This window comes from Passer domesticus, chromosome 12 (assembly GCF_036417665.1).
Source record: "Passer domesticus isolate bPasDom1 chromosome 12, bPasDom1.hap1, whole genome shotgun sequence".
Taxonomy (NCBI): domain Eukaryota; kingdom Metazoa; phylum Chordata; class Aves; order Passeriformes; family Passeridae; genus Passer; species Passer domesticus.
Window position 1 is genome coordinate 16,998,739 of NC_087485.1, and position 15,912 is coordinate 17,014,650.

A 15,912-nucleotide genomic window follows, 5' to 3' on the forward strand; every position below is an offset into this window, starting at 1 on the left:
AAGCACTCAACTTGAATGGTTTCATTAACTTCCAAGCCATGAGTCAGAGTTAGCATAAAATACAATTCCTTTGCTATTCATAGAGGGTCTTACTCTCCAGTGACTTCCAACATTTTGGAGTCATTAGCACCTGAGAAGAATAACACTGTTATTCCTGACAGCCAGAGCTGTACTCAGTGGCAGAGCCATGAAAGGATAATTTACAGCCAAGCTGTGACAAAAAATGCTCTAACAAAGGTTGGGTCTGCTCTGTGGGGCTCAGCCCCTGTGGCAATCCACCCTGCAGTGCCCACTCTCACATTCCAAACAGATTTGGAAGGGGATGAAGCAAAGCCATTGCAAACTGACTTCAGTTTTTCTGAAGAGAGTTTGAGATGGACAGGAACGCATGAAGGTTATTGAATTTTATATAAATCTATAGAAGATTATAGAAAGTTATTCCACTGCAGGCAGAAAATGCAAATATGAGATTTGCAAAAGTTCCATTTGCAAACAGATTCCTGTTTTTAGACGTGACTGACTCATGTAATGGGGGTAGGAGAGGGGAGGAAACGACGGTAACAAAAAAAAAAGGGGAGGGGATAACAAATCTAAGACCCCATGCAGACAGTGGGCAGTCATGAGACCCTGCAACATTCTCAGATCTGGAGTTCTGAGGTTTCTGTATGGATTCTAACACAAGTCAGTGAACTTTACATGAGCTTTTGCTTCAGAAGTGGATGAAATATTATTTACTGCTACAAACTACAGAATAGTTGCGGTGTGCTCAACTAAATAAAGTATATGTGCAACCTCCAGGCAGACTGTGCTTTCTCTCCTGTGGGAAAGAGAAGGGGTGTCTTTAGTAAAAATGAGCTTATCTTTGAGTAAAGTGTTTTAGTATCCAAATGCATTCAGTCTTCACGCTGTCATTTGCTGTTAAATCACAGATTTTAAAGGATGACTGCTCTACCACATACCTCAACCTTAGCACTTTGGCAAAGTGAAGAACCTCATTTTCTCACCAGTTGTACGTAAACAGTTTGAGGTGCTGACCATATTGCACTGCCAGGAGAGTCACAAAGTGCTGATCACAGAAGAGCAGTGTCTGTATAGCAGGAGCACAGGGCAGCATGGAATCATACTCAGCATGGCAACAGAACAGAAGGAAATATCACGACTGAATGCCAGAACATGCTCATGGGTGTCCTGTAAGCACCTACAGAGTAGAATAATGAAGAGAAAGAAAAACATTTGCAATAAACATCCTAAAACTTTGAAAACTAATTCTGTGTATTTGTTAAACCTATTTTAGAAAAGAACATTCAAGCCAGGTTGGAGCAACCTGATCAGTGGAAGGTGTCCCTGCCCATGGTCCCTTCCAACCCAAACCATTCCATGATTCCATAGCTCTCCTTCACCACTGCTGTTTGTTCCTGCTCTCTCCATTCCAGCAACTGAAATAAGGCTTTCCATAACCTTGACATCTGCAAGGACAATTTAATTTCAAGACCAGGAATGTCCTCTGTTTGTGAACCTCACCATTGCTATGCAGCCCAGGCACAGTTGGTTTCTGCCGCCTTCCCTTCCCTTCCCCACACTTGTAAGACCCATCCCTGTGTGACACCAGGGCTTGTGACTAAAGCTCCCTGGAGCCCACTGCTAACAGGTGGAGGACCAAAAATCTTGGCATCCAGCTCAAATTAACTCAGCTAAATCATACCTAAACAATCCTGGGGGCAGCTCACAAACTGAGTCCTCTGTCCTTTCATTTTTCACACCAGATTTGTTCATTGCATTAATAATTTTCCTATGAAAATACCAAAACTGTACTTACAGCTTTGCTTAGCATTAACAAAGAGAGTATGCTGTTGACATTCAATATGTGAAAATGTATTTATAAATAATTTACTGATAATCCAATTGCTTTTTGCTGCAGGAATGGATTCACTAGGGTGGTCCTTTTGTACTCCCAGATTTTATGGGGAGTTTGGTACTTCTATGGTATTTCTATGAGCATATACCTAACGTGCTACTTTAAAATTCTTTATATGTTCTTCAGAACACCAAAAAAAAAAAAAAAGAAAAAAAAAAAAGAAAAGTACACATAGAAAATCTCAGTTGAAAACTGTGGCCTTGGCAAACATTTGTGGATTTCCACAGATCTTCATAGAGTCTTGACTGAACATCAGTCAAATAGATACTGTGTGTCATCTCCAAGAACATCTCATCTCCTGCATTTAGTTAACAGTCAGAAAAACCTTCATGCTCTGTTTCTGAAAGATTGATGTTAATTTGAAATCTACTTATTTCTTTGGGGGTTTTAAAATATGCTTTATAAACTCAAGTTTTGGATGTCTAATAAAAAGTAAAATAAAAACAAACAAAAAACCCCATCCCAAAATATGATGCCTTCAGCAAGAGGATAAGGCGAGGAATGGAAGAAAAAAGAAAAAAAAAATCACAATTTCTGTGGTTCCTTCTATTAATAAAATATTCACTTAGAGGGAAAAAAAAATATAAACTTAAATGGACTCCAAACTTTCACAATTTAATTAAAAGGGCTCTTAAATTAATCTCTTTACAGCGAAAGCAGCAGCCCAGGACAAAATGCATATGGTTTCTTTTTTAAGACCAGTTACATTTCTTAATTGGTTTCAGAAAATACCCAGCTATTGAATCCTATAGAATGAGTGTGTGGCCTTTAAAAACCCTTGTAAATGAGAACTGCTGGCAGGACAATTAGCATTTAAAAGCTAGAATGACCTTAAATCTGTGCATCATTGTGATTCGTTTGGACTTTAATATCAAGTACAGAACCAAAAAATACCTCAGCTGCCAAGAGAAAGAGCTCCCAGCAGCAGGAGAAGGACACTGGGTAATAGGGTGAAGCATGTGCAGTGAATCATAAAGGACAAACTGGTGTGATCAGCTTTGATTTGTGTTGACTTAGCAGCCAACCAGAAGGGCCTTCCTGGGCACTGAGCATGCAAAAGGAAGGGAACAAATCTTTTGCTTCTGATCTTACACAGGAGAACCTCCCTGAATCCCCATAATGAATTTCAGGTTGCACAAGGTAATAAACTGGGCGTAAATTTTGTTTCCAAGGAATCACTGGAAAACCAAGTGCCTAACTCTACTGTGAATCTGAAATCATCTAAACAAAATAGATGGAACACTTCACTTTATAAATATATATATATATATATCTCAGATATAAATATGTGTGTTATGGTTATATATACAAGAGGTATCATTTAATTTTAAATATAATTTGCATATATTGCTTGCAATTATACTAATTAATGTAATATTCTGCCATTCTGAAAAAGAGATGACTTCTTATGTCTCTAGAAATGACAGCACTGCCGTGGGGTTGGAGCAGTGGTGTGTTACAGCTGCTGATTGTACCAAAACCAAAGATTCTTAAGTCAAAAGCTGAACATTTATATTGGCTGAGATTGCAATTAAAGCAGAATGATGACTACAAATGTTCCCTATCTGAAGGTGATTTGTTTTAAGCTTAAATCACTGTGTTAAATCTTTTGCTCCAGCTCTCATTCTCATGTTCCAAAGTACACAAAAACAAACATCCATAAAGGTTAAATATATTTCTATATAGAAAAGTCATATTTTTACAAGATGTTAATAAATATAACTGAGGTAAGTCCCATGATAACAATAACAACATTAATAACAATAATAATACTTACCCTGAATATAGATGATGTTCTAAATATCATAAATTGCTTACAGGAATAATTTGATTTCATTTCCTCAAAGACAACAGAACTTAACCAAGTAGTGAATACATCAGTAACTACTGATATCAGTGAAATTTCAGCAGCAGTTTCTGGAAAACCCACTGATGGCAAAAGAAATGCACAGTACCCTGGTCATCACAGAAATAACAAGATCACAGAATTGTTTGTGTTCAGGGGCCCTTTAAACTCATTGAGTGCCACCCCTGCCATGGCAGGGACACCTTGCACTGTCCCAGGCTGCTCCCAGCCCCAGTGTCCAGCCTGGCCTTGGGCACTGCCAGGGATCCAGGGGCAGCCACAGCTGCTCTGGGCACCCTGTGCCAGGGCCTGCCCACCCTCACAGGGAACAATTCCTCATCCCCAAGATCCCATAAGAGCCCTGTATTGTATTTGCAGGGACCCTCCTGGCAGTGAGGAATGATGAATCTGACTCCATTTTCTCAGAAGGGTAATTTATTATTTTATAATACTATAGTATATTAAAGAATACTAAACTCTACTATACTAAAGAATACATAAAGGATACTCACTGAATGCTAAAAAGATAATAATGAAACTTGTGACTCTTTCCAGAGTCCTGACACAGCTTGGCACTGATTGGCCAATGAGTCAAAACAACTCACAGCAAAACCAATGAAACAATCACTGTGGGTAAACAATCTCCAATCCCATTCCACATGAGCACAACACAGGAGAAACAAATGAGACAAGAATTGCTTTCCTTTTTCTGAGGCTTCTCAGCTTCCCAGGAGAAAAATCCTGGGTGAAGGGATTTTCCAGAGAATGTGAATGCTACAGCCCTGCCCTCTGGCACTGGGAGCCATTCCCTGTGTCCTGTCCCTCCAGCCCTTGGCAATTGTCTCTCTCCATCTTTCCTGCAGCTCCTTCAGGCCCTGCAGGGCCAGCCTGAGCTCAGCCCAAGGCTTCTCCTGTGCAGGTGAACAATCCCAGCTGTGCCAGCCTTTCCTGCCAGCAGAGCTGCTCCATCCTCTGCTCATGCTGGAGCCTCCTCTGGGCTCTCTGAGCAGCTCCAGGTCCCTCCTGTGCTGCCCGGGCTGGGGCAGCTCTGCAGCTGGGCTCTGGCTGAGGGCCAGAGGGGCAGAATCCCCTCCCCTGCTGCCCCATGCTTTGGGGTGGTTGTGCATGGCCAGCTCTCATGGGCCCCAGGATGCTGCACTGAATGGTGGTGTTTGAGGTCAGTGAGATTTGACCACATCCTCCTGAGCCACAGCCCTGCCTGCACCTGAGAGGGTTTTAGCCACATTCCCCAGAATCGCTCAGCTAAACTTATGGCAAGTGCGTTATCTTGTCAGTTTTGCACTTTCTATGTGGATAAAGTTTATGATGTGCAGATTGCTTGAGAGGAGACTATTTAAATCAGATGTTAAGTCCCATTAAATAATTTGTGCACTCATGCCAGGTGTTCCACAGAGATATTTCAGATAGCAATTTTCTTTATATAGCTTACGCAAATACTTAAAAATTTTGACAACAGTAGATACATAAGTAACAGTTTGTCATTCAGGAAATGACAGCTCCATGTAAATAGAGATTACCAAAATGTGTGTGATTACACAGTTTTAGAATATTAAAATAGTTAATAACTGACAAATCACCAAGGGTTAAGCAACACACTAGTTTTATGGATTTTAGGAAAAAAATTCTTCACCAAAAGGGTGGTCAAGCATTGGCACAACTAGCCAGGGCAGTGGTGGAGTTACCAGCCCTGGAGGCAACATAAAAGATGTGCAGATGGTGCACTTGGGGGACATGGTGCGTGATGGCCTTGGCAATGCTGGGGTAACAGTTGAACTCCATCTTAAAGGTCTTTTCTAGCCTAAATAATTCCATGATTCTGTAATTCTAACTTCATACCTAAGTTTTGCAGCTCTCCAATATTAGAAAGAGTGCCCTGGCAGAATCCCAGTGTAGATAATCACATCCTACCTGCCTCCATCTCTCCTGTCATTTGCACTCAGTCAGTTATTTATTTTCCAGCTAAGATTGTCCTGTAGATTTTGCAATTAGCTTTGTATGTCAGAACACAGAGCACTGATTCCTATTTAAAAAGGGTGAGTTCAACACACTGAAGTCAAACAGTACCATGGCAATGTCATGTTTAATTCATGTGTAGCATAGGTTGTTTTGTAAAATTATGATCATTATTTTCTGTCTCAATTTTGTCTTACATGTAATTATAACAGCATTAAAAATTAAGAAATATTCCTGCTCTGTTTATCATCTGAAGAGACTAGAAATAAAGGTGAAGAGGAGGGCAGAGCTAGCAGCTCATCACACTGTGAACATAATCAAGACTTCTAAACAGAACAGAAAGTTTAACAGCCAGACAGTTCCCCAAGCCAGTAGGTGTTAAAATAGTTCTGAAAGATCCCTGGAAGCCAAGCAGATTGAAACTGGGAGTGTGGTCTGCAAGAATCCCACAAGCAGCCAGGAAGGAAAACACAAACACAAATTCTAGATGCAGGGAAGAGAGAGGGCAATGTGCACTGGTCCAGCAGTGAGGGGCACTGGCTGCACCTGCCCAGGGAGCACTCAGCCAGCAACAGCCAGATCTGAGCCTGGAAACAAAGCTCTGGGCAAGGCAAACAGATGGGAGGAGAATGGAGGAAACACACTGCCAAGAGATGAACGGTGTTGAACTGTACAAATGTGTGCACCAGAATAACTATGTGTGTGTAAATATATACATACATATATATATATATAAATTAATGTCTGTAACCATAATTACATATTATATATAATTAATATGTAACTATATATTAAAACATAATATATAGTGCTATATAATTGGTCCATAAATATCTAATTAATATAAAAATACATATAATTTATATATACACATATATTAAAGTTATATATTTGATATATACATATATTATATATTATATGTACACTATAATATTATCTATTATAATATTATATATGTTTATATTATAATTATATTTTATATATTACATAATGTTTAATATAATTATAAACACACACAAATAAATAAATAAAAAATATGTATATCATATATAAATTATCGACAACAAACAGCTAGGACAGGATCTGGGAGGGGCAATGAAACTATCCCCAGAACACTCAAGCTACAAAGGACACTGACAGCTGTACTTGTCCTGAAATCAGAAAAGCAAACTGGGTGCTGCTGCCCACTAAGGAACCTTCTCTCACTTCTAGGAGTTCCTGAAACTTCTTCCTTGCAAACTGGTGACACGTCCTGAAGGATGGCTGGTCAAGCATGGGCAGAAAGGACTAATATAATTTCTTCTGCAGTTAAATATAGTCTCACTCACAATATCTATTATATATATATTATATATATATAATATATAGAAAATATATATAAAATATATATTATATATACATATAGATATTTATATAATATACTCACTCACAAGAGTGATTTTTCTTTTCCTTCATCCCAAAGGTTCTCTCACCTTCCCAAGGGTTATCAGACCCTGTGGAAGTGAGGCACAAATCCCAGCAGGTTCCCTGTTGGAACTGGATGTCAGTGCTGGTGACCTAACTTCTAAAGGATTTACGTGCTGGGAAGCTGCATTGGAAGATGGCAACTGAACAGTGGTGTTTGATTATGTATTTATTTCTCTTAACCTTGCCCAACTGCCTTCAGAATAAAAAATGTCTGAGGAAACTGCACACATGTAATTTGCAAGAGACAGAGCAATACAATTAAGTGTGAAATAGCTTTGGACTACTCTTTTTACAAAATACAGTTCTATTCTATAAAATACTTTGAACTATAATGCCCAAAATTAAGGTTTTTATTCTGAACCATAAATGTTCTGATTTCAGTGGAAAGAAAAATTCTCATTTTTAACGTTGCATTCACTTAGCTTTCAAAATCTGATCCACATTCTGCTCTGTGTGTGCTAACATGAACAGTGTTGTAATCAATTGCATTTAGCACAGCGAATTGATAGCAATTTCATTACTGTTTAATACTGAAAAGGTGCTGGGATGAAATTTTCCTAATAAAGGCCTTTTAGCAAGACCTGCTTTTATTAGCATTTCATATACTATGTGGGGACCATTAAGATTTGCCCTTCAAAATCCTAATCCAAATTCTCCTCTAGTCATATGTGAATAGCACCATTAACAATAATTATATTATTTCAGGCTTCCAGCAGGAAGACTGAACCATGTCATATATTGGGGGAAAATGGTGGAAAATAAATAATGGTGTGGAAAATAAAATGGTAGAAAATAAAATGGTCTGGAGAAAAAATGGTGTGGAAAACAAAATGGTGGAAAACAAAAAAGAGGATGCACACAATCATGGTATAGATTCATTTTTACTGATTTTTTTGTTGTTTGTTTAGTAACACCATGATCACTCATTTAGCCCAGAATTTCCACAAGTCTCCATCCCAAAAAACTCTCAATGTCTTTTTGTGCAGGCACAAAACTATGAATAATGCTGCAAGTTTTGGCATATTTATCACACCATGGGGGAGAAGGGAAGGAACCTTAAAGGCACTTAAGCACTGCTTAAGCGTCTTTTAAATGTAGCATCAAACTCAAATACCACAAAATTAATTACATTTAATTTAATGTTTTCAAAACATTTCTAATATTTTAGATTTCCTTTAAAGCATACCAGTGAAAAAGGGAGAAGCAGTGTGTAGTTGCATCTTTTGCTTGAAAAAAAAAGGGGTTTTTTCCTATCAAAAAATTTAAAGATGTTCAGGATGTTTCCTTTGCTCTTGAATAGAACTGATACCTCATTCATTGTAACCTTCATTCTGACATTAAAAGATCAGAACTGTGTCTCAACTAACCAACTACAAACAGCTGTCTATTAAATAATATGAATCCTTAACTTACAGCATTAAAAATCTAAAAACTTATCTCAATATCAAAAAATATAACAGAAGCCAAACTGATCTATTTGCTAGATCCATGACTGCAGAACAGACACAAGAAGTTCCATCTGGCTTTTTCCATCGCAGTCTCACATTTAAAGTTTGAAAATGAGCCCATTGAATTTCATTTACTATACAAGTTCTTTGGATAAAAAGAGATTCCACTGAAAAGAGGCCTGAAAAAATGAATGCAACTAAGCAGCTGACTTCTTAAAACCACATTTAAACTGTCACGTCTCAAGTTTCACAATCAAGGGAGACATGGGAGCAATAATCTATGTTGTGGTTTGTGCAGAATGTGATTCTGAAGGCCAAACACTGAAAATAAGACCTTAATTTCCTGGCATCAGTCTACCTATTTTGAATTAATAGAGGATTCAAGATTCATTATTTCAACTTATAAATATACTCCAACTACCGTAACTTTAAACAGCTGATCTCTTCCTCCAAATTTACAATTTAGCCTTTTCAAACCAGCGTGAAACTTGAAAACATTTTGTAGGGACAGAGGCAGCAGCACCTACTGCTGAGACACCTCAGTGTCAGCTCTTCATCAAAAAATGAGAGTGAAAGATTTCTTTTTCCTTTACCCTATTTTCTTTTACCTTTAGAACTTTGAAATCTCAGATAACACCTTAAACTTCACCAGAAAATTCATACACAGCCAATATAATATTACAGTGATGATTTAGAACACTGAATTTAATTTGAAGTATCTGTTTTGTTTTTTATAAAGATAATTTTATTAGGTATTATGCACTGAAAGTCTGTTTTCTTGCTTTCCTTTTTGATCATTTACTTCCAAATTCCTTCCTTGCTTAACTTCATTCAACAAGAAAATAATTTGTTCCTCTCCCAGTTCTCCTCTTTGTACATCATCAATATCAAGCCCAAACCTAAACTATTAAAACAATGACACTTTATTAGGGGGAAAAGGGATAAGAGGTATGTTGTAAAACTGTGGATGCTTCAGAAAAAGAAATATAGAAAAATATAGCTGTGACTGTAAGGTAAATTATGTATTAACACATGATAATAAATTTTTATTCTCACTCCCTTAGTTGTTCTTTGAGAAGTCTTGGCAGCTACTTCATTAAGAATTCCTTTCACTATATACATTTTTACTACACAAAGTCACATTGAAGTGAAAAATCCATGCACCATTGACTTTAATATGACTTTATATAACAAGACTAATGTACAGTTATAATATATTTCAATGAACCACACTGTAAGGCAGGAAAACTGGGCTTAAATACACAGAATTTGTTTAGTGAAAGGGTTGACAGAGAGAGACCAAAAGGATGACCTAAAGGCAAGACTTCCCAAAATATATGCCTGCAATGATGCGTTAAATTTTGGAAAGGAGATTATTTTCCCCACACTTCCCCTGTGCCACCACTTTTTCATTAAACATCCCTTCTTGCTCGTGCAAGGCTGGGCACTCCTGGCTGGACCATGCAGAAGCAGGATGGATTCCCCTGGTTACCTGCAGCACTGCAAACAGAACTGTGCCTGTCTTGGGGTCAGCTCAGCCTGAGCTCCACACTCACTGTCTTTTAAAAACAGGGGAAAAAAGCAAAATTCAGTTTTTCTGGCTGAAGTTTCAGGTAAGGTTTTACAAATGGGTAATGACATCACTTCCAGCACTCTCATTCACAAGGAAAATATCAATTCTCCATCCTCCATTAGGAAAAAACCTGTGAGCTAAACTCTTCCCCCACAACATTAGGTATGTGTCCGTGTGCATCGTTGCACACTGCATAATGTACAAATTTCAGTACAAAAAAAAAAACCCACCAAAAATTATAGCAGCACTGTAAGTGTGATGTGTTTATGAATCTGCCAGTTACTTGGATTTTGCTACATTTTCTCAGATGACTAATTACCACTAGAGCACCTCCCAGGGAGTTTAGCTGGCTGCTGTAAATTAAACTGTAAGACCTTATTATATTAATTGAAGAAGAAGTGAAGAAAAAAAATGAAAGCTGTGTTTGTTGAAAGAAACTACATGGCTTTAGAAATTTGTATAATTTATTATTATTTTTTAACTGTTTGTTTCTCACCTCCAATTTTTTTGTTCTTCCCTCTCTGATTTGTTTTTCTCCTTTCTGATGTCTTATCTGTGCTCATAAAAACTTCTAAAGACTCAAAAGAATGGGATACTTTGGCTGGTACATATATATACAGCTAAAGAGCCTCCCCACCCTGCCAGGGAACAATTCCTCATTCCCAATCTCCCATCCAGCCCTGCCCTCTGGCACTGGGAGCCATTCCCTGGGTGCTGTCAGTGCAGCTCCTGGTACCAGCACAGGCCAGGGTGAGGACCAGCCCTGCCCTGGCAGTAGTCTGTGTTTGGTACGCCTCTCTCTGCTGATGGACCAGTCCATCTAAATAAAGAAACTCTCCCCTGACAGAGGCAGAAGTTTCAAATCTCTCCTTTGGAAACCTAGGTCTGATAAATTTTTCATAAATGGCTTGAACACAACAACTTTTACAGCTGATGTGATTCTGCATCATTTCCTCAAATCAAGAAATAGCACATTTCCACAGTGAAAAGTGAAACACTAACCCAGCAGTCTCTCCCCATAACCAGCAATACCAAATGCACCTGAATAACTCCCCTCATTTCAAAACCTTGCAAAAAGATTTCTATCCAGAAGTGAATTTTTATTCTGTGAGTGTGTTCACTTTTCTTCCTTTCCCCCGCTTTTTCTTCTATCTGCCACATCTTATGAACTTATTATATGCACAAATCTCCCAAATTCACACATTTTAACATCCACATCACCATGTGAAATCAGTCAAAGTCACAGAAACTCTTGGACTTTGTGACTCAACTAAAGCCTGGGAATCTAGTCCTCAAGAAAAAAAGATTTTTTTTTACAGGATGGATCATCATTTAATCACAATTAGAATGATTTCCCTTCTTTCTCCTATTATGTAAATTTCTCCAAAGCCTATGACATGTTCCTCTACAGTAGACAGGCACAACTATCAACATATTATCTATAGTCTTCATCAAAAGTCTTATAAAATGATAAAGACACTCCCAAGAAAGGCAGACAACTCAGTCACTGCCCATTCAAAATACTCTCACAACCCTCATGACACAGATGCCGTACTACTACTTCAATTTAAATAAGGTAATTCATTATTACATCTTATTTATTTTAGTGCTTAATTATAGACTCCTTTTTACATCTTGTGAGAGCACACACAGAAAATAAGCAATTGCATTAACCACTTCAATATGGACAAAATTAACTGGATTACAGTCAGCAAATTGCAATCTTTGGTTCTGAAATAACTGTAAACTTTCATGGAGAGCATCAGCATTGAGCACTTCTATTTCTAAACACAGATCCATACTTATATCCCAAATTGCATTGCAAAGCTGGGAGTGTGTAATGAACTTTAGGCGTTGCCAAGAAGGAATTAAGACAAACCAAACCCCAACCACACCCACAACACAAACATCCTCTCCTGATTGTAAGGGATTTTCATCCAGACATCTGAGAGACAGCCAGAGGCCCAAGTATTGAAAATGCAGAATAAACTTTTCCGTGCATGTGTTAATTATCAGAAGGTTACACTGGGACATTTAAGTAGAAAACCCCATTAATAATATGACTAGAGGGGAAATCGTTCAGCTCTGGGTTGCAATGGTGATGAATAAAGGTTGCCATGAACTTGAAATTATTGTCTGAAATTACAATGCTGTATCAAAGGTCAATGCCAGCTTTGCTCATTTAGGAAAGAGCTAATTATATTTACAACATAGACTACTTGAGCTATAAAGCAATTAAAAATAGTTTTAGATTGGAATTAATAAATTGATTGATAAGTGATCAGTGTTGTAGGGTTACCTGATTTAGAAGCCCAACACAGGAACTGAAGGAAAATGGCTTGTAGAACCCTGTGCTGCATCAGGAGCATTTTCCCAGAAATCAAATGAAAAGCTATGAGTTGAGATTACCAAATACTACCCAAGGTGAGGAAAAGCAGCTTGCCATGGCTACCAAATTTGCAACCACACTGTGTCACTGGGTAATACTGACTCTACCCTACACTTCAGTCAATTGCAGAGGAGAGCAGGGCCAGCAGAGCTATGGGAGGCACCAGGCAACTGTTTCCAGCAATGGGAAATTTGCACAAAGTTTGTGTATTTCAACAGCCATTCTGAATTTGCCACAACTAGTGATCCCAAAGCAGCATTTCTGGAAAGACACAAAGAATTTATTGTGGGGGAATGAGGTCAAACTTGAAACAGAACTTTACAATGAACAAAACAACAACAAAAAAAAAAGGTGACCCACAAGCCCTCCCCAAAGCACACAGCCATCCCCACATTGTAAATATTCCCCAAAAGACCCAAACACACAGCAGAAACACATGAACTCTCTGCCTCATGCACAAAGTTCATAATTACCACCCTGAAGGTTTTAAACATTCTGACAATATTGCATTGACTACCCTCAGAATCAAAAGTCTGCCCTGCCCAGCAGAGAAGAGACAAACCTGACAGAAATCTGTCATTTCAGACAGCCCTGAAAGACAGCCCTGTAGTCACTTATACTTTTTTTCCATTATTTTCAATTTTTACTTGGTCTTTCCTTTTCATCACTTGTATCTCAATAGGCAATCTGATATTGTTAATATTATACTGAATAATGTGTTGACCATGGAGACAAAGAAAAATACATATTCAGGAAGCACCAAACCTGCATGAAAGAGGTGGTTGCAACGTTCTTTGAATGTTATTTTAGTGCTTACAGGGCATTATGCTGTTTAAGTAGCTGACTGAGTTTTTCTGCAAATTGGAACATTAATATTTTTCAAGATAACAATTCAACCAGAAAGGAAGTGAATTTTCTCTAAATGTGACATCTATATCCATATACTATGTGGTAGTAACATAGGAAAATAAAGCTTCTGTTATTCTGACTTATGACTTGAAAGTTGCATATCTCACATATTGTATTGTTTTACATTCAGCTAAAACCACTCAGACACCATGAGAAAAAAAATATACAGAAATTTTAATGTTATTTAGGATGAAAAAAAAGTAAAATAAAATCCTAACCATGCCCTGAAATGAAAGAATCAACTTTATTCTCGAAACCCATCTTTTTAGCACTTTCTTTGTATTACCCTGGTAGGAGGAAGAGATGAGCACTGCTAAAACAAAGTTAGGACCAGTGTCAATAAGGAGTAGAAATGAGATATCATGGCAAATGAACTGGATTATTTCCATGACTGAAGATAAAGGGAATGAAAGCCGTAAGTATAAAAGCCAAAAGGATTCAGCTAACTAATAAAAATCCTAGGCTGCACCAAAGATGTCATCAATCAGAAATGGCTGTGGAGAAAATGGAGATGGATGCATTAGAAACCATCCCTGCAAAACACCCTTATTGCTGCAAACCATGTTTGCACAAGTCAAACACAAAGCTATAATGCTAAAAGCAAGTTATATTCACTGGAGGTATTGGAATCAATCCTATGGAAAAGTGCACTGCCAGAACATCATTTCAAATAGAAAGGGGCAAAGAGAACAGGACCTGGATTTGTTCCTGCCTCAGCAGGGATGTTAAATGTGAATGACCCATGAGAGGTGGGCACACATTTTGTCACTGCTCTGCCACACGCAGAGGATGTTTTATAGGCATTGTGGTTTTGGTAACACCTTTTCCTGTTGTTCTTGCTATGACAGCCAATAAAACAGCTGAGCTCAGCCTCTTGGAGCTATTTCCTGGTAGAAGCTCACATCTCCTGTTAGTGTCCCTCCCCTTGGACCAGCCCCAGCATGGAAGACCCTCCCTGGCAGTGCCAGGTAAGGCTGTTGGTCCCCAGAGTTCCCCTGGCAGTGCCAGGTAAGGATGTTGGTCCCCAGAGTTCCCCTGGCAGTGCCAGGTAAGGATGTTGGTCCCCAGAGTTCCCCTGGCAGTGCCAGGTAAGGCTGTTGGTCCCCAGAGTTCCCCTGGCAGTGCCAGGTAAGGCTGCTGGTCCCCAGAGTTCCCCTGGCAGTGCCAGGTAAGGCTGCTGGTCCCCAGGGCTCCGTGGGTGCATCTGCAGAGGATGCTGTAAAACTCTGAGGTGTTACCAGCACAGCTTTTACAAGTTATAGGAGACAGATGAAGAAAGGCATGGTGCAAATTAAAGGATTGAAAAACTATTTCCTTTAAAGACCAAGGCAAATTAGGGTTCATGGATTTAAGCAGGAAATTAAGTTTTTCTACAATCAGAGCTATCAGCATCTACAACACCTTTAAGAACAGTCTCAGATGAGAAACTGTAAGGACAAACTAACTTTATATGCATCTTCATAAATTAAAAAAATTAATATTGAATATTTAGAATAATAAATAACAATAAATGAGCAATAATAAACAAACAATAATTACTAAATGAACATTTAAAAACTTAATATTAAGAAACGAAAGTTGCTGTATATGACTGGTGGCACCAGACCTAAAGGTCATTTCAGATGGAAGGCTGGAACAGCTGGGATTGTTCACCTGCACAGGAGAAGCTTTGGGCTGAGCTCAGGGTGGCCCTGCAGGGCCTGAAGGAGCTGCAGCAAAGATGGAGAGAGACAATTGCCAAGGGCTGGAGGGACAGGACACAGGGAATGGCTCCCAGTGCCAGAGGGCAGGGCTGGATGGGAGATTGGGAATGAGGAATTGTTCCCTGTGAGGGTGGGCAGGCCCTGGCACAGGGTGCCCAGAGCAGCTGTGGCTGCCCCTGGATCCCTGGCAGTGGCCAAGGCCAGGCTGGACACTGGGGCTGGGAGCAGCCTGGGACAGTGCAAGGTGTCCCTGCCATGGCAGGGGTGGCACTGGATGGGTTTAAAGGGCCCCTCAACACAAACAATTCTGTGATTCAGTGATTGCTTCAAATCCAATAATCCCACCTTTCAAATCCAGTTCCTTCCATACAGAATTTCAACATGTTCTTCATTCCCTTAGCACCACACATTCAGGAAGTACACTAGAAAATCATTATGTCAAAACTTTTACTGAAATTTGTGTCCTAATGTGAAAAAAGAACATAGTAGCAAACATATAATCATTATATTTTCTGCAGAAGGTGGGTCAAAATCATCTGCAGCCCAGGGCTAGTTAATTATAAAAGACAATTTACATCTGGCATCTTTTGTGCCTAGCTAGACATGATAGATTTATTAGCCGCTGATATGTACTTTACACAATTAAAAACAGATAAGCAGGTCCTACCTTTATACTTAGGAACTATTA

The 15,912-nt window shown here is 38.8% G+C and overlaps 1 long non-coding RNA gene across 1 annotated transcript in view; it reads right to left on the reverse strand.

The window, feature by feature from the left end:
- The window catches only part of LOC135279661 (uncharacterized), an 85,720-nt gene extending 84,133 nt beyond the window's left edge, over positions 1-1,587 (reverse strand). Inside the window, exons 1-2 of the long non-coding RNA XR_010346885.1 lie at positions 1,522-1,587; positions 960-1,198 (exon numbers count right to left, since the gene is read on the reverse strand). This is a non-coding gene — a long non-coding RNA (uncharacterized LOC135279661). The remainder of the gene's footprint in view (positions 1-959; positions 1,199-1,521) is intronic.
- Positions 1,588-15,912: the final 14,325 nt, after the last annotated feature.